This window comes from Enoplosus armatus, chromosome 6, assembly GCF_043641665.1.
Source record: "Enoplosus armatus isolate fEnoArm2 chromosome 6, fEnoArm2.hap1, whole genome shotgun sequence".
In the NCBI taxonomy this organism is placed as follows: domain Eukaryota; kingdom Metazoa; phylum Chordata; class Actinopteri; order Centrarchiformes; family Enoplosidae; genus Enoplosus; species Enoplosus armatus.
The window spans coordinates 17685635-17704250 of NC_092185.1; the positions used below are offsets into that span (position 1 = coordinate 17685635).

Genomic DNA, 18616 nt, shown 5'->3' on the forward strand with positions numbered 1-18616 from the left:
GAAGAATGACTTTGAAAATTCCCATCAAAAATCCAAAGGGAGGACTTGCCTTCCTTGCCATGTCAGCTGAGTGGCAGACAGACACAGCGACAGAAACACAGATAGACAGACTATTCAAGAAGAAGGGAGTCCATCTGTGTATTCAAGCAGTGAAAGAGCAGTAAAAATAACATTGCGGAGAACAAGGCACGACGACTCCCAGGGGACACTCTGCTCTCTCCATGCTGAACAGGCTCATTCATGTGATAGAAAATAAGAAATATCCAGGCAGTGAGGGAGATACAAAGGGAAGGAGAGAGAAAAGAAGTGCTAACTAAACAAGGCTGGGAGGAAAGTTCAAAGTTTTATAATATGTTCAGACTGCTGGCAACCACATCATTATCCTGCCATCTGACAGTTGCTTTAGGTACAATATCTTCAGTGCCTCAAAGAGAGGGGACACTTAGCTGTACATTATATCATGACCTCTCTGCTCAGGTAACTGAGGTAATAAATATACTATACTTTAAGCAGAGTTCAGACCAAAGAATCGCGACGAGACAAGTTGAAACTTGCAACTACTCCCAATGCGCCTATCTGCAGCGTTCTGAAACCTGCCAGTTTACACCAAGCCCCCAGGAAATGGGCCGGGCTTTGAAGCCAATCTGACATAGTGGCCAAACTGTGTAATTACAACTTGCAAGTCTGTGATGCAAACTGGCCCAAACATACTTTTTCCCATAGACTTACATTGTGAAAGAGACGTCTGTAAATGCGGAAGATCCGGCTAAGTTTTCCACAGCAACGACTCTCTGTACTTCTATTCTAGCTGCCGGCTTTTCAGGCTTTTTATTTTGTAGCTGGATATAATTTGTAGTGTCATAAAATATGATCTTATTTGGGTACATTTTAAAGCTTGTGTCATACTGACATGACTGTTCCTAAAACAAATTGATGAGGTGATGCGCTATTTCAACCATCTGACAGTTTGTAACTGACTTGACCAGCTGACTTTGCTATGAGCTGATTGGATGTTGAAAAGGGTGACACGCCTTATGTCCTAAAAGCAGCCAGCGGCGACTTGACAAGCTGAGTCGCATGGCGACGCCAGCAGCCGGCTTGAGTTGAGCTCAGACGGGCCAGTTTACGCTGCTGCACCTTTCCCTGCAAGAAACGGTTCAATCTCGTCATGAATCTTTGGTCTGAACTGGCCTTAGGACAACTTTTTTCTTAAGGAGCTTGTGGTATGCAGAGTCAGTAAATGAATGGGAGCCAAGTTAAAGCCATGATATATGCTCAATTCAAACTTGTCCTTTTGGCTCTTTCCCCTACAACCATCTATTATGATGACATTATCTCTCTGGTACCAAGTTCACTGTGTGAAACACACAAATAGAGATAACACATATGGTATAACTGTGTAACTCCCACAGTTAGTCAGGAAAAAAAAAATCACCTCCCAAGGGGGGTGGAGGGGTTTCCAATCGATGGCCCTGATTGGATAACAAATACAGCCTGCTAATGAGCTCCACTATCTGACACACACCATGCTGGGAAATGTTAAATAAGATGCTAGCCATGCATAATGATGAGTCAATGTTTAAACAGGCTTAGAGTGGTTTGGTGCATTAGACTTGCACAGCGTTAGCATTTGAGATGTGTAGCACGTTAACAGTTAAATGTGGTAGGAACACGCAGCGAGTGAGCTGAACTCTGCCCGTGCCCTCCATAACTGAATCTTTAATCCTACAGTGATAAGAGGAGCTGCCTGTGTGACGGGAGACCTGTGTAAGAGATAGCCTGCACTTGTCTCATAGTTCCAACATGGTAAATACTTGCACACAAAAAACATCCACAAAGAGGCTGGCTCTCTGACTCACACTGGGAGTGCTCCAAACACAAAAAACACACACAAAAAAGTGAGAAAAACAGGAGTGCACAAAGAGTGAAGTTTCACCCAAACAGGTTTGAGTCCTGTTGTTTCATACTTGGGTGGCGGGTCTAGTGTCAACAGGTACATGTGAAAACATAGCTCAGCTCCCCACAGACATAACACAAGATTCTCTGTTTTCACACTTAATAATAATAGATCTCTTCACAAGCATGCTGGAACACACAGCAAAGCCACAGACAAATCGCCTGACTTCAGAGAAACTTCCCGACGCTGACATTCAAATAGGCAAGGACACATTCAAACAATCCCTGAAAGAAGACACTCACCGAGTGAGAGGATCTTGTCCTTCTCTTCAGTGTCTTTATTTCCTCGGTCCGTTTGTATTCTCTCCGTCTCTTTTCCTCACTCGGGGGAATCCTTTACTTCTGACAGAGCGGCAGAGCTGTTTGTGCGGCTGGTGTGTGCGGCAGCGAGCGAGCGTGTGTGTGTGTGTGTGTGTGTGTGAGGAGCGTGCGAGTCCAGCGGAGGTCAGAGGCAGTCAGACGTGGTCACGGACAGATTTAAAGGATGTCGCGACTCCGCTCTATCTTACTGCCTTCTGCCTCAGGAATGTACTTCTCCTGGGTGTCCTCACCACAGCCAAAATCTGAGAGACTGCTGGAGTTCTCTCTCCCTCTCTCTGTGTGTCTACACCCCTCCTCCTCTCTGTGTCTCTCACCCACACAGAAACACACCCTCCCAGTCACTCCTCTCTCTCTCTCACTCTTTCTCCCCACCCTTTCTTGCTGTGCTGACAGATCAGGTACCTCCCCCTTTTCAGGTAGTTGAAAGCGTCTCTCTCTCTCTCTCTCTCTCTCTCTCTCTCTCTCTCTGTATCATTTTTCTCAGTTATTTTCTTTGTATTCTACATTCTCCAATGACAACAAGGACCGCTTGTAAGAAAACTCAGAGATAAGAGCAGAATAAACTCAAAAGTCTTTGCATGCATGTGTATTTACATATGAGTCTCTACTGTTTGCACCATCTGTGACCTGAGGCATTAGACATACACCCTCTGGCCTCCAGTCACATGAACAGCTGATTACACAAATGAGTCTGTCAGGTGATTTTCCTTCCTTCCTTCCTTTTCCTGGAATGAGGTCATAGTCCAGCAGTCCAGGTGCAATTAGAGAGACTGCGTGTGTCTGTGTTTGAGTTGGACAACGCCCTGTGGGAAAATGAGAGAACGAAGCAACCTAAATCTGACTACCACTCTGGTCCAGAGAGCAACACATGTACAAAACAAAAGCCTAATCAATTTTAGAAACTATTCAACATTCATTTATGAAACAATGCCACAATCCTGAACTGTGCTTCTATCCCCACCGCCCCCCTCCCACACATAGACACAGAGCCGAGACATGCGTGACCAATTGGTCAGGCAGAATCTGTGGGAGCCCCTCAGCATGAGCCGACCCCTTTTTACTATTAACACCTCTCCTCTCCATCATCACATCTCCCTAAATCTTACATTTGAACCATTATTAGGCTCTTTTTGTTTTCTACCTTACCATCCCCCCAAACCTGAAACTAAAGGCCTTCCACTGAAAATGGACCTGATACCAAGCTCCTAAATGTAAAAAAAGTCAGACTGTATTGTCCCTCATAACATCCTAAAAACAGAGTAATTTAGACATTGATACAGTATAAGAGTAAAAACCTATATATTAAAATGTATTAGCCTACAGGCTATTTGCATATAAAAAGATTTGAATAAGCATACAGTAAAGCAAATACACTCTATAAAACTATATAAAGTCTTTAGAAGGTACAGGCATGTTTAATAAAGTTATTACAGCACATGTTAACCGTTAACTAGAGCCCAACCAACACTGGAACAAGGCGATACCGATATCACGTGAGAGTTTCAAAATCAACTCTATGCCCGTACCCTCTGGTAGATCAAAAATATCTTTGGCATTCCTATACTGCTTTTTCTTGTTACACTGGCCAATATATTCGCCAATACTGACATATCTGTGGTCATCAAATATCGGCTGATATATCAGTTATACCAGTCAGGTTCTTACTTTTATACCTCTTTCTGGTCAATTTCTTATTTGTTCTGCAACCATACGTACTTGATTTTTTGAAAACCAGTCAGACAAAAGTCAAAATCCACTTTCAACTGCAGTATCACAAAATATTAAAAAAGAACATTTTACTTCCTACTGCACAAAACCATTGTAGTTATGGAACTTGGACGCTGTGATTCAGCAGCAGGCCATCGACAATACCTACTTCTTCCTTGTGTTTACTTTGCCTTTATCTGACGTCAGATTGTTATCTGAACAGACTAATGAGGACATGCAGTCACAACGCCGAATAACCAGTGTGTTCATTGTATAAAGCAGATGTTCCAAAAATAGATGTCTTGGATTAATTGCATTAATTTGATGAATTAAATCATGCAAACAAAAGACCACAGTGAAGAATGCTTCAGCTTTTAGCCAGGCTGAGTCACTGAGGCCCGCAGAGAGTCAGTTCACATAGAACTGAACTGTTTCACTGTTCTGTCTATAAAGCAAAGCTTTTGGCACATCTAAGAGCTGTGTTGTCGGACAAATCACTTAAACCACACTCTAAAATAAAAGTGGGGGAGAGCCTCCTGAGGCATTGCTAAGGTACTAAAGGCCACAGTGAGAAAAGGCTGTGAGGTGCCAAAGAGGAGTGACATTTTAAAAGCAGCAGAGAAGTAAGTATACTTTATGGATCCTGACAGGCTAGTACCCTCCAGGGGATCATGTGCTTGTCCATCGTCAGACCCACACCAAGTTCATTTAAGGGCTTTTTTAAAGACATGACTAAGCAAAGGTTAACAGGTGGTGAGTCCCTCTTATTGGTTTGAGAGTCTGAAGACAGAAACAGGGACACCAGGGCTGAAATCAGAGTGGTGGGTGAGGGTATTGTAATGTCATGTGGAGGATTATCAGTCCAAAGACTCCCAGACTTCTCTGACACCTTCCAGGCATTCTTCAGGGCACCTCCCACTGCTGTGCCTCCCTCATCCCACCCTCCCCTGTCAAACTCCACATATCATCCCTCTTTTTCTGCGTGACTCAAGCATTCTTGCAACCCCCTTTCCTCCTCCTCCTCCAACCCTTCCTCTGCATTCAGCAAAGAAGCTAAAGAAAACAAAGACGAGGCCTAAAAAGCTTTAAAACCTGCGCTTTAAGAACAAATCCTCCTCCATTTTGAACTTCTTTACCATTTATCCCCATTGCACAAAGGCTGAAAATGCACTCAATTCTATACTCTACATAACTACTTGCTTTCAATCACCACCTACTACTAAGTTAATACCTCAACAAGTGATAGTAGGTATACATTTGAGTGGCAAGCCAGCCATGACTCTGCTCAGAGGAGACGGGAAGATGACTCTCAGGCTGAGAAATAGACAGGTTGAGTCTGGCAGCAGTTCAATAGGTTCTGTGGAGGGGAGCAGAGTGAGGGGAATACATGCTGATAGTGTCTTTGTTGGCCATTATTCACAGAGAATGAATAGCATTACGTTGCTGCTACGGCTCACCCCTTCCCGTCTTCCCTGTTGAAACCCCCACCTCTTCTTCTCTCTCTATTTATTCAGCCTTTCACTAAATACAGCCTTAACAGGTGGACAAGGTGGTCGGTCAAGACTAAAGCCTGGACAGTCAATGGAATGAGAGCAGACTATGTTAACTCTATTTTCAGAAGCCAAAACAAGTTCCTGAACTTTTGTTGACATCGGTTTTCATACTCATGGCAAGCAACGCAAGGTACCAATGCTCTATTTGTGCCAAACATGCCTAAGTATAGCATTGCTGTCTCATTATGGTCAGGCCAATGCTGTTGCTCCAGTGGTAGCTATGTCTTGTGTATCATTATGACAGGCTTTCGCCAGCGAAGGTAATTGCACTGTTGAGGTGTAAATATAGCCCATCCCACACCAAGAACAGACAAAGACTTTTGTTTTCTTCCCAGAAACCTGGCTCAGAAGATGATTCATGTTTTGGAAGCAAATGGATGTCACTATATCATCCCTTTACAAATAACAACGGCTGTATTGAAAATACATTTCCAAGGTAAACCTGAGGACAGCGGGATGACAGGGGAGTACAAAGTGAAAATGACAGGAAGAGATGGTCAATTGGATTACATACACTGCTGGTAAACAAACTTTGCATTCCTTCAAACATAGGGTAGAAAAGAAGATAGAAAAAAAACATACAGCCTTATTTTTTTCTCTCTCTGAACACCCTTCAGATTGCAAGTAATGAAGCACATGAGAGAATCTCGGTCGGCTTTTAGGAGCTTCCAAGTTGTCAGGACTTTGGCTGCACTCCGGCACCCTTTCTCCACCGTCTCTTTTTCTCCCTTTTTACTCAGAACCAGTCCAGACTGGCTCACCATTCAAAAAAGCATTGCTACCTCTCACGTGGCCCTGTGTTGCATCTTTGAGGGGCTATATGACAAAACTATTTTTAGAGTAGACTAGTGCCTCCTTCCTTCATCCCCTCTTGCTAAGCATGTTTGTTTTCATCCTACATCTAGATGTATAGTCATTCTCTGTCTCTTGAGATAAAGCTGTACAATTAGCGTCACATTGTGCTGCTTGGTGATACAGCCAGCCTGATTGGTACTGGGAGAAAGCTGTGAATGTCGTAGTGCCCTAAACTTTTCCCTCATGCACAAAGTTGGATGGGATGTTGTCAGTGGACCTGGTAGCCACTCCATTCCTCCCTGTGACACTCCCATACAATAAGTGCAAGTGAGCCAGGGAACAAAAGAGAGTCAAAGTCAACAAGGCGATACTGCAAGCCTCAGGTCCTGCCTAAGCGGGGGATTTCTCAGGACAGAAGGGGGACCCTACCCACAAGGTACAATCCCGTTCAATGCACAACATGTTCACTGAGAGAGCAAGGAAACAAAGACGCAGAGTAGGCAAGACGAGATATTGGCCTGCATGGAGGGTGGAACTGTTGATTTGATGATGATCTCAGTAATAATAAAAGCCAGTGGTGGTCTGCACTGGATGCACAGGAAATGCGAGTTAGTGACAGGGGAGCTATCAGGTGGGAGCAGGTCAGGGGTCAGAGGTGAACAAAAGCTTCGTAAGCCTCACACAGAGAGAGGGAGAGGCCCCCGGACGCACTCACTGACGCCAAGTCTGTCTGTCTACACCTTTCTCTACACGCCTCCGCCTGTAGCTTGTTTGTCTGACAATGTTTTCTTACATCTGTTTGTGGAGTCTAAATGCTTCTCCATTTGTCCTCCATATAGACTGAGATGTCACCCTCACTTTTCTGTCCATTTATTCAAGACACTGTTTACAATACTGGTTTATTCCACTGGGGGAAGTGTCTGGGGGAAAGGACTATCAAAACACCTGCAGCTCAAACACCATTTAAAAGCTCTCACTGCACCGGGCCTGTCATCTCTTTCCTTCTGTGGCTTTACGGGATCAAAGGAAGGCTGTAGCTGTGTTATAGTAAGAAAGTCTTTTGTAGCTACAATCATGGACTGTAAGCACACACAAACAGAGAAATGTACGTACGCATGCGCACACACATTAAGACACGATGACACCAGTGCATAGTGGAGTCAGATCTCTCTAATCATACCATCCTAACAACAGACATTTTAGTATGAAGCAGAGGATGTATGCAAAACGGATTCACCAGAACTTCAAGTACAGACACTTAAAGACCTGTTGAATTTTAACGAGGCCGGTGAGACTGCCATCACAATCTTTATAGGGGCGGTAGTGGGTCTGAGTGTGTGCTGGAGTGGGCATGTGCATGAGACTGAATTAATTACGTATGTGTGTGTCGGTGGATATGCCAGATTACTAATCAGTGCTTAGACAAAGGCCATATGTGTGCAAGTCTGTGAATCTCTCCCACATATCTCCCACATATTCCCCTCCACGTCTGCGTAAAACCCTATCAGCAGGAATGTTAGGATTGTCGGGTCAGCAGTGGTGACATCATGGCAGGCTGTCAGAAGCAACAACAAGGCCTCAGCGCCAGTTTCCTCCTGGTTGCATCAGCGACGCGATACCAGGCTGTGGATCAATGACACCCACTCCAGCCCTGCATCCTGCTCTCTTCATGAGTCTTCAAACATTCAATGTATACAAGCAATTGATATGTCTGAAACATCATATTCATACAAAATGCCCATACCATCTGACCATGCAGCCTTAAATCTATTTGCCTGCAGGTAACAAGAGACTTGAAATGGTAAGTTGGCTCTATCATTTTAACAAGCCCTGATGAATGACCTTACACAACACACAAGCTTCACTGAGACTCTTTACCTGCTTGAGGTGGTCTAAGGTCACCAGCCAGACATAAATGGCTTGATTATTTACAAAGAGACAAGAGTATAGCCTGAGGGGAGGTGAAAAAATCTGTAGATATGTAAAATATAGGGACTATGTCATTATTTACATTCTGTGGTTACATAAGCAGCACAAATCAGCAAACCTAACCAGCCCAACATGTATGACTGCATTATTCTTACCAGAATCAGTCACTTGGCCACTGGCAAACTCGTCTCTCATGTGTCCCCTGCCTATGTGAGGGGTCAAGTGTCAACAAACAGATGCTAGTGTGTGTTTGTGTATGGGAGTGCGAGTGTGTGTATGTGCAGAGGATCCTTCAGGCCATCAGATAAAGTGCACCTGAGGGAGGGGCAGGGAGCCCGTTTTCAGTGTTGCCAAGGTGACCAAACACAGATGTGACCACCTGGTTGGCGGAGCACAACAAGAGGGGAAGAGAGGTCACCACTTCAGGACGCTAACCATGCCAGAAAATCCTCACAAAGTGGCCCGGTTCCCCAAACACAAACCATACTGTGTTTGTGCCACAACGAGTGAAGAGTCCACACAGCTGTTGAATCTCTCATGGAACATAAAAAGGAACTAAGCCTACTGTACAGCTCTCATTACAGCAGAGAAATAACTTTGGCCCCTCTTGACTGTGTTATCTACACATAGCTTTAGTCATACTTTCTCCGGCCGGACATTTAAAATGTCATACCAAGCCAACCATGGTTGTTCACATCAAGTGCCAGACCATAACAAATCTATAAAATTTGTCCCAGACACACAAATCAGTAATGATCACAGTACATGTTCATACTAGAGCTGAAAATGACTTTGGGATGATTCACTATCAGTTATCACTTAATCTTAAAACATATTGTCATAGTGCAAGCATGCAATTTCCATAACGTGTCAAAAGTTGTTACCATGGTGATTAATATAAATGATAAGCGCATCTGTCAAATAAAGAAAGAAATAGCCCAATATCACAAATTACACAATTTGTCTCAGGCTTATATTTAACTTAAAAACAATAAGTATATATTATTTAATCAATGACGAATCTGTCCTGGCTTTTTTGTTTACTTTGTAGGATTTTTGCAGCATTGAAAACAAGTTCACCCATGTGCTCAACTAAAAAAGAAAGAAAAAAAAGTGTAACCTCAGTGAAAAAAAAAACACTTAAATCTCAACAAACAAGGCTATTTGTTTCACTCACCTCCTGCAGTCTTAATGGTCTCTGTGACTGCCTGCCTGACGAAAAAGGAGAAGAGGGAGAGGAGGAAGAGCGACACAACCCTGTCACTGTCTGTGTGTGTCGTGCTCACGGGCTACCTGATCTACCACAGCCTGAGGAAGAGACAGAGAGAGAGAGAGAGAGAGAGAGAGAGAGAGAGAGAGAGAGAGCGGCTCAGAGCAATGCAGAGAGGAGGGGGGGCAGCTGCAGAGAAAAGTGAAGTGGTGCCGCCATTCCCCGTCACCCGGGAAACCGACGCTCTTTCAAAGAAAATCGGCCAATGGCAGACACCGGCAATTGTGCTAGGACAAAAAGTCACATGACTGCCAAAACACCACTCCCTATGCACAGAGTGAGGAGGGAGGAGGGAAAAAAAGAACTTGGGGGGTGGAGGGTGATAAAGAGGAGAAGAATAAAGAGAAGAGGACAGAAAGAAAGACAGAGAAAAAGAAGTGAAGTAAAACAGATAGTCATAGAAAGTTGAGTTACAGAGGCAGGGAACCGGTCACCAGGCCTGACTCCCTCCCACAACTGTCTGCATGGAGGAACAAACTATTTCCACCTCATCTTCCTCACAGTAGCTTTCTATCAAAGCCTATTTCTGTTTGCCAAGAGGAACAATGCTGGGCAGCACAGTGTGACACTAATGGTACAGCTCTATCTCCAGCTGGCACACACAAACATTACCTATCTACTTCCATATTAGGCTATTGATATACAGTACAAATCATTCAAAGTTTCTTACTACACTGTGTTCAGCCCATATTGGCCACCAATATATAACAAAAATCACATTAAAAGTTTCCTCCTCACCTTTTGTCACAACTTGTCTTTAATCACTGAATTGGATTTAAAAGTGAAATCAAGAAGGAATCACCAGTCACCTAAATCACCCTAAAGTTTTGACAGTGCATATTGGTTATCAGCAGATAATGCTAGGGTTCATTTTATAATAAACTGATGAACTGTGATGTTTTGCTTGTTTCTATTCGGATGTAGGTTGTTACTTAATAGCGGTGGTTGTCAACCTGTCAACATGCAAGTAATTATGAAGGGCTCCTGTCAACCAATAAAAAGCAGACAGTATTCTTTAAAACTACTTAGTAGTCTTTAAATTGAACAGTCATAAAGGCATTATGGTGAAACAGGTGAGGCAAAGAAATAAACAGTTACCACTGCCTGATCCATTACGGCTGCCAGATTTTAACGTCCAGTACAAAGGCTACATTTTGGGGATGTTGGGGGGGGGGTCCTAGTATACTAGGAGCTAACATAATTGTTTTCTAAATAAAAGAGCCCTATTGGTGGCTTTTATGGATATATCAAAGATATACATGTCATACCAAAGCACATTAACTCATCCAGTTTGCAGTCTCAAATACAACAGACCAAGGTGGAACAGTTGAAGTGTACAGTTGAAAAACCAGATGAACTGGTAGTTACAATAGCAAATGCAATGTTGTCTCAGTTTGGCAATTTTGCCAGGTGTATAAAAGAGATATAAAAATGGCACATGAATTATAATTGGAACCCTTCATGCTGTAATCATTCAGAGAGGATTGCACACAGTCTCCATTCTTCTATAATTATTTTATATTATTATGAAACTTTCTTCATTTAAGGCAGCAAAAGTGCTGACCCTCATCTCAAACACTTCAACCCCCCCAGCGGCAGTCAGAGCCCAATGAGGCCAGCAGAGCTACATCATCTGCAAAAAGCAGCGATGCAGAAATCCCTTTTCAGGTTGATTCATTTGATTCAATATCAGCAGCTAGCTGAAGTGAGACCTGAAAATGCATTTGTCTCATCCTATCCCCTATTAATCTTGCCACCCCTAAAATCATCCAATGACCCTCGGGCCGGTCCTACTCAGTTTGAGACCCACTACTTTGCAGGTTAGTGATATCTCAACACATGGCCATGGCCAACAGTTCTGCATCCTAAATGTATTCAGTTGTTTTACTCTGCATCCTGAACAAGAAGACAAAACCTGAAGCATTTTATTTTTGCTATTTGTATAAGTCTCAAAGTTACTTTTATTTCAGTTTACAACAGTGTTGTTAGCACTTTCTGTCTTGGCTTTAGTCTACTGTACCAAACATAGACTTCAAAATTAAAATCCCTATGAATGTGCAATGTATCATATTTTGACTATGCACTCTGGCATCACAGTAGTAGACTAAATTATAGTGAGGCTCTCCAGCGTACATTCCCAACAGAACAGTGAGACAATACAGTCTAAGCATGTGAGGCAGCAGGTTTATTACTCAGACTGAAATCACACATCTATCACTTTCTCAGCAATGTCCTGTGCACTTGAACACAATCATCTGCCTTGTAATACATAGCCTCAGCGCCATTAAATTACCCTACTTCAGCTGTGGCAAGCAGGTCTCGTTCTCAGAACAGCATTTACCAAGTGAAAAGGGACCCAATTACCTCTCTGCAGTGTGAATGTGACAGGATAGCTGATGAGCCACAGCAAGAGAAGGCGACTAAGCCGACAGTATCCAACGCAAGGACAGCATTGACACGTCTAAGCTTCCACCATTGATTTTTTTTTTTTAAAGATAATGGAGAGGACTACCTGAGGATTAACAATCCTGAATCAGTTTGTCAATAGATAATGGGCACATTCTGGCTCCGGGCTTACCACAGATTCTTGGGATATTCCTGCGGATGGAACATGCAACCTGGAGATTAGACTTAATTATATAATAACACCAAAAGCAGTCAGCTTCACAAGTTTGAGGAACAATAACTTACAGTATGCAAGCTGCTCTGCTTTATTCACTAAACAACACTTGCCTATCTATTCTGCTTAAGACCAACTATAATATCAAACTGAAGAGACAAATCAAAACAGACCCTGTGGGGCTATATTTACACTTACATGATGCTCAGGCAAATATGTGATTCAATACTTGGTAACATATTACAATAAAACTGTTAGTCTAGATATAGTTGTTCTCATCTGATGTGCACAGTTGTAGTCATTGCTTAAGATGAGAGGATCATGAATTCTGACGGCTATATTAAAAAGGCACAATCTTTGTGTGTGTGTGTGTGTGCGTGCGTGCGTGCGTGATTCTCAGCTGCTAGACAAGCCTTTATGTTCTCTAGTGTTGAGCAGCTGGACAGATGAGTCACCATGGAGGGATTTCATAGTGTGGAGGGGACAAAGAGGTCAAGCAACTAAACACTTTACTTTCAACATTTTGTATGACTTTTCATTTTATTCCAGTATCATTATGACCAGAGAGAGCTGCAAATGTTTTATGGAAAAAGACTAGAGAAAGATATTAAATCAATTGTGACTGCAGCACTACGCCTAAATCCATTTCCAGAATCAGAAATATTTGCCTGTTTAAATATAATTTCCCCAAGCTATCGCCAGGCTCAAAAGTCTTGCATTAACGATCCATTTGAATGGACTTTTGTTGAAGATGACCAAAACAAAAATACTGCAGAACAGCATCCTATCTCAGCCTCATTCTCAAACATTATCTGATGAAATCTGTCAAGGATTACAAACTAATCAGACAGGGAAGACCACACACACTAATGGAAAAACATTATGGCTTCCAAAGACATAAATGAGATATGAATGAAATGCTTATAGCTAAGACATGAAGAGGCCACAACAACCATTTGTTGTTGAGCTATTCACTTGTGGTCGATGGGTTACGTGGGAAAGATAAAGAAAAGGGAAGAAAACAACATGATTAAAAAAACTAGGAAGTAAAAGTGGAGAGGTACAAACAACAGAGGAGAAGTGGAGGAGGTACTAACAACAGATAGACAATAGACCCACAATGACAAGCAAGAAAAGGAAGATTTTATCAGGCTAAAAACTGAACAACAGAACAGCTAGATAGACGGGTAAAAGGGGATAGATAAATGGTTAACAAAATGATAAACATGACAATTTGTGTACATGTGCATTCAGAACATGTGTGGTAAATACACATTACTGCACCCCAAAAGATGCTGCTTGAGGTGTTTTTGGGTAAAGCAGTAAATCTCCAGGTTAGTCAGGTTTTGTTAAAAAAAGGGAAACTAATAGATATGAGTAGAACTGAAATGATAAGTCAATGAATTTGTCTAAAAGCAAAAGATTATCGGTAATTATCAACTAATCATTTTTCAAGCAAAATACCAAACACTCTCTGATTCAAGCGTCTCAAAATGTATTCTACTGCCACATCATCATCTAGCACAACAGAGGTTTTCACAAAAAACTATGAACAATGGTGTGCACTACTGCTCTTGGAATAATTGAAAATAATACTTCCCTTAACAATTTGGGTGTACAGTACAAATCATGTGTGTATTGAAACATTATTATTATTAAAAAAATGTCACACTCAGCTATTCAAAATAAACTCTTCAATTGCAACGCAAAATGTAAGGAGTATCCATTTTTGATATTTGACAAGTAATTAGTATTTTTGATATTGTGGTTGTTGTTGACATCTTGACTAAATATTATTGTCATTTTCATTTAACTTAACTTCAGCTTGGCATTTGTGTTTTTAATAAATAACCTACTAAAGTTACAATTAATTTAATAGAGTTAACAGGTTACGCTAGCACAATGTTAACTGAATTTTGAACATATTTTGGTGTCAAAGCTAAATTAGTCAACCGCTATTTGACAATATTGACATTAACATAACACGGCAGTGACGCCGATTAAAATAACAGCAAGTCCGTCGACTACATTAAGCGTAACTTATCTAAACTGCACAACAGAGTCAGTGGGGAAAGTTTTGTATCCCAGTTTATCGTTACAGTTAAGTTAGCCTGTCGTCACCCTGCAGGTGCAGCGCTCTGAGCTCACTTATCACCACTTGTTGCGTCCTTTACCAACGTTCAAAAACGTTCCAACGCCACATTATTCTGGCAGAAAATAAAAGACAAGGTGAAAACAACTTACGGGTGATTCAGTAGTCGATCTTCATAAGACGGACGACCGAGTGCTTCATCCTCTAACAGTTAGTCCCCGTCGTCAAAAGTCCGCTGGTGTCAAGCCATCCAGGAAATAGAAACAATACGGCTTCCGGTCAGCAGTTTCAAATTAAAGGCATTAATCGAGAATATTACTGTTAAAATGGAAATGAAATAACCAATAGGAGAAATGTTCAGTATTTTTTTCATATGACAGTTGCTTTTACAAATTGACATAAAAAACTAACTATGCATGATTACAATCAGTTTATGAGGAAAAACTAGCCATTGTATTGCCAGGCAACACCATACACTAATATTTTAGAAGGGTCGGGCCTAGGAATCAGGTCTCACCTATTATGATAAAAAGCTGGTTAACACATGGCTTAAGAAAGTCCCAAACACACAGCATGTTGGCAGCAGTAGACTTAATCTTTCACCCGCCTTGTAGTTTCCTGACAAAATCTGATATTATCTGAGATTGGGGCAGTTGACATCATTCATAGACACCATGACAAAATGACAATGAAGCAGAGAACGCTCTCTGCATAAATACAACATGTTGCATGTTGGAAGTGTTAGAAGAGGAAGATTGTAATTGCTTCTGTGATAATCTTATTATCACATAAAACTGTCTTTAATAAAGTTTATGTTGTTCCCTAAACAAAAGGAAGAGAAACCATCAATGTGTTAATTATCACTGATCTCAACAAGCTTGGCTAAGGGCTTACTTTTACTGCTGTACTTTTGTAATGGAATGTGATTTTTGTTATTGAATTAAAAATGTGCCAAAACATGTCTTTAATAAAGTGCTGATAAGCTAAATAATTCACAAAATAATCTACAGCATTAAAAGTTTAAATCATGTATCACTCCACCCAAATGGATTGAGGAAAACATAAAATGAATGATGCCTCAAATGTTTCACTTTTAACTTTCTGTGCCAAACATTCCCGAAACTTCTGATCATGTTTATGGGATGACATGTGGCTTCACCAAAATGCAAAACTGAAATAAATGTTGTAATTGTCCCACAAATTATAATCACTGCTCTAAAACAAGACTTTTTGAAGTCACAAAGCAGAACACCACAACAGCTGTTTGTGGCTTTGTTCTGTTGGAATGGATTATTAAACACATTATTAAGCCCTCATCTTTTTCTAAAAGCATGCCAAGATACTGTAATACAAAATTGATGTATGCAGTATTAGTAGGCCAGAAAACAGGTTTGTATCCTGGTCCCAAAGCATTTCTTCCCCTTGAACAACAGGCAGTCCTCAGTGTCTCTTGCTGCTCATAGTTACTGAATGCATCATGACCTTGAAATAGAATGAGCGGAAAATGCAGTATTAGCTCCGGTATATCAATTCGGCATTGCAAAACAATGAGTCAGAGGACTGCCTTACAGTGTTATTGACAATATAATCTCTCCATGCAGTGTGAAACATCTCTATCATCTTTGATTTGTTTGTTTTACATAAAAAAGCACAAAAGTTCATTCAATTTTATGGTGGTTTTTGACAAAAATAATCCTCTGATATGTACTTGGAACTGCTGAGGGGCTCAACCATGTTAAAAGTAAACCAACACTGATAGTAGAACTGGTAAAGTATATTAACACAAAGACAATGACTTTACCTGTGTACAAAGAAGATTAGATTCAATTCAGAAAGCTGTAAATATCGTTTGTATACCATTATGGACGGCATGTCTGCATTTGGTTGTAAAGGTGTCAACAGAAAATGAGTTATGCAGCTTAAAGATCTTGCGGTGAATGGAATGTTCCTTCAGGCCGGATCCTGTGGTCTTACATGTACTGTACAAGCAGCTTCTTCTGGGCCTGTCTGAACTCATACTGTAGGTATTTCCAGTCACAACGCCTGATAGGAAAAGTGAGGCGTCAAAGTCAAAACACGAAGGTAGTTGTTTCCTTTGATAATAAAATAAAATGTACATTCCCTTTCAGCCACAAACATTTTCACAATGTGTTTCCCTGTTATTTATTCACACCCATCTTGTTAGTTGCAGTTTCAACATGATGGCACAGCAGTATTGCATACGGATAGACTACTATATGAACCTCCTGTCCCTGACAGCTTTGATGGAGTCTTTTGGGGACTGTAACAACAACCCACCTGACATGAATTTAATTGAATCTCACCAACCACATCTGGTATTTGCTTTAACGTTATTCACAGCATGTGGTGTTGACACAGTTTTCTCCATGTCAGTCTGACAGAAATGGATGCAGTTTGTTTACCCTTGTATGTGTGTGTATATGTGTATTTGTGGCAGAGAGGGTCTCACTTTGCCGTTGTACAGTCTATTATCCATTATATTTGCCTTAATAACATTATCCTCCTTCTGTTTTTATTATCATCGCTGGGGAAAAGGTTTCACAAAGCAAATTTATGACGCGGTGGCACTGCAGTGCTATAATTGTCTGTTTAATTAGATTTTTAGTTAAAAACACCATCTCCATGGACCCTGGCTTTTCTAACCTCAGCTGTGTTTTATTAGATAAACGGGAGATAGAGGCGTGCGTTTTAGAAGAAACCATCTCTTTGACAATAGTGGTAACTAAAAATGCCATTAAAAAAAATCATTACTGTAGTGAAACTGCTGTTTCATACATATTAGAGGAAGTTTATTTCTTTACAATCTGATGTTCAGCTTTTCTCACAGTTTTTACCATTCCAAAGCCACAGCTAAAACCAAGTCCTTCAGGTTTGTCACATCATCTGGTAATAACTGAGGAGTGGAAGAAAGCTTCTCACAGACCAGATTAGGTCCCCAGTCCGGACCAGCTGTGAGAATGATCCCTTTCAGAGAAATTACAAGACTATTCAGAGAGAGTAGGTGGACACTATCCCACTTTCTCACCATAAAAGGCCTCTCTTTTCATTCCCTTCTCCTCCATCTGTGTCTTGAGACGTAATAGCACCAGTGAGATGGGAATGTGGCTTAAAACACCTGACAGGGTGCGAGGGAGCCAAGCAATCCCACAAATGAAGCAGCTGTGTGAGAAGATGATCGAAGGTGATACAGTTACGTGGTGGAAAGAGCTGCTAGAAAATAAGAAATGTACAAATGTCACATAAGAGCTGTCACATCACACATTCTTATGCCTGACATGTGTACATCTCTTAAATCAACACTGTGGTGAGGAGTATTAGCAGTGCAGTCAAGGTTTAATGAGTGCTTTGTTACTTTGACTCATGTAAAGATATCCTGTTTCTGTGGACAGAACTGAAGCACACATGACAGAAATATGGGAAGGGCTTTCTAGTGTGTGTGTGTGTGTGTGTGTGTGTATGCTCACGTCAGGTATTCATAGAAAAGACAGGGCAAGTTTGGAAACATTTGCCTGCTGGTTATAGCGGTTCCCCTGAAATGGAATTCCATGTCATGCCATCAGTGCAACGGCTTCAAAACAAGCCGCTACTCTCAACAGTATGAGCCCTTAGATGTGACTGCCTCTCTGGTCTTCATCCACCAAATTACTGTGCTACTAAGTGTTTCTCAGGACAAAATCAGTCTGAGATTGTCCTTCTCTGTGCAATGAATGGGTCATTTCCCATAGCTCTTGGAAAAAAAATAGGATATGTCACAGTTCAAACATATAAACTCTAAATGGATTGCTTTGTCCAACTCCATTACTCGTGTTGTGTATCAGTCAATGCATCATGAAACATTTTTTCCTGTGTTAGTAGTGTGCAGGGCCAAAGCTTCCATGCTTAAAGCTTGTATATGTATATTGTAAATCACACTGTCTTTGATGTATATGTTGTCTAGATTTGGACAAACAAGGAACAAAATGAACAAATCTTGTGTTTCAAGGTGATGGATTTGAAGGGTTGTTTTCTCAAGGTGGTGGAAGCGAGGGGTTGAGTTTTTGATTTGGTGTTTGCAGATAGTGCCCTCAAGTGGCCAGATGTGACTATTACACCATGATTATCAAGACAGCCACTGGCACTGCAGGAAACCTTAGCTGAAATTAACATATATAACATATATTTTATTAACCCTAGAGCTACGATTTTAATGAAAGAGAATCTAAAATTGACTGAAGATTTATTTTTAACTGGGTAAAACACAAGGTAGCATTTCAGTTATAATAATTCAATATTTCGACCTGAGAAATGTGAGGTATTAGTCACACCCCCTTTCATTTCCATCAACAGTCAACAGAAAACCAGAAACTCAGTAG

The 18616-nt window shown here is 41.3% G+C and overlaps 1 protein-coding gene across 2 annotated transcripts in view; it reads right to left on the bottom strand.

Moving 5' to 3' along the window:
- Positions 1 to 14407, bottom strand: part of rassf7a (Ras association domain family member 7a) — a 33135-nt gene extending 18728 nt beyond the window's left edge. Inside the window, exon 1 of one of the 2 annotated variants that reach the window (XM_070907341.1) lies at positions 14396 to 14407. The gene's annotated coding sequence lies outside the window, so the exon portion shown is untranslated. Of the gene's footprint in view, positions 1 to 2199; positions 2501 to 14395 lie in introns of those variants that run through there. The other variant, XM_070907340.1, reaches the window with a different exon arrangement.
- Between the last annotated feature and the right edge of the window lie 4209 nt (positions 14408 to 18616).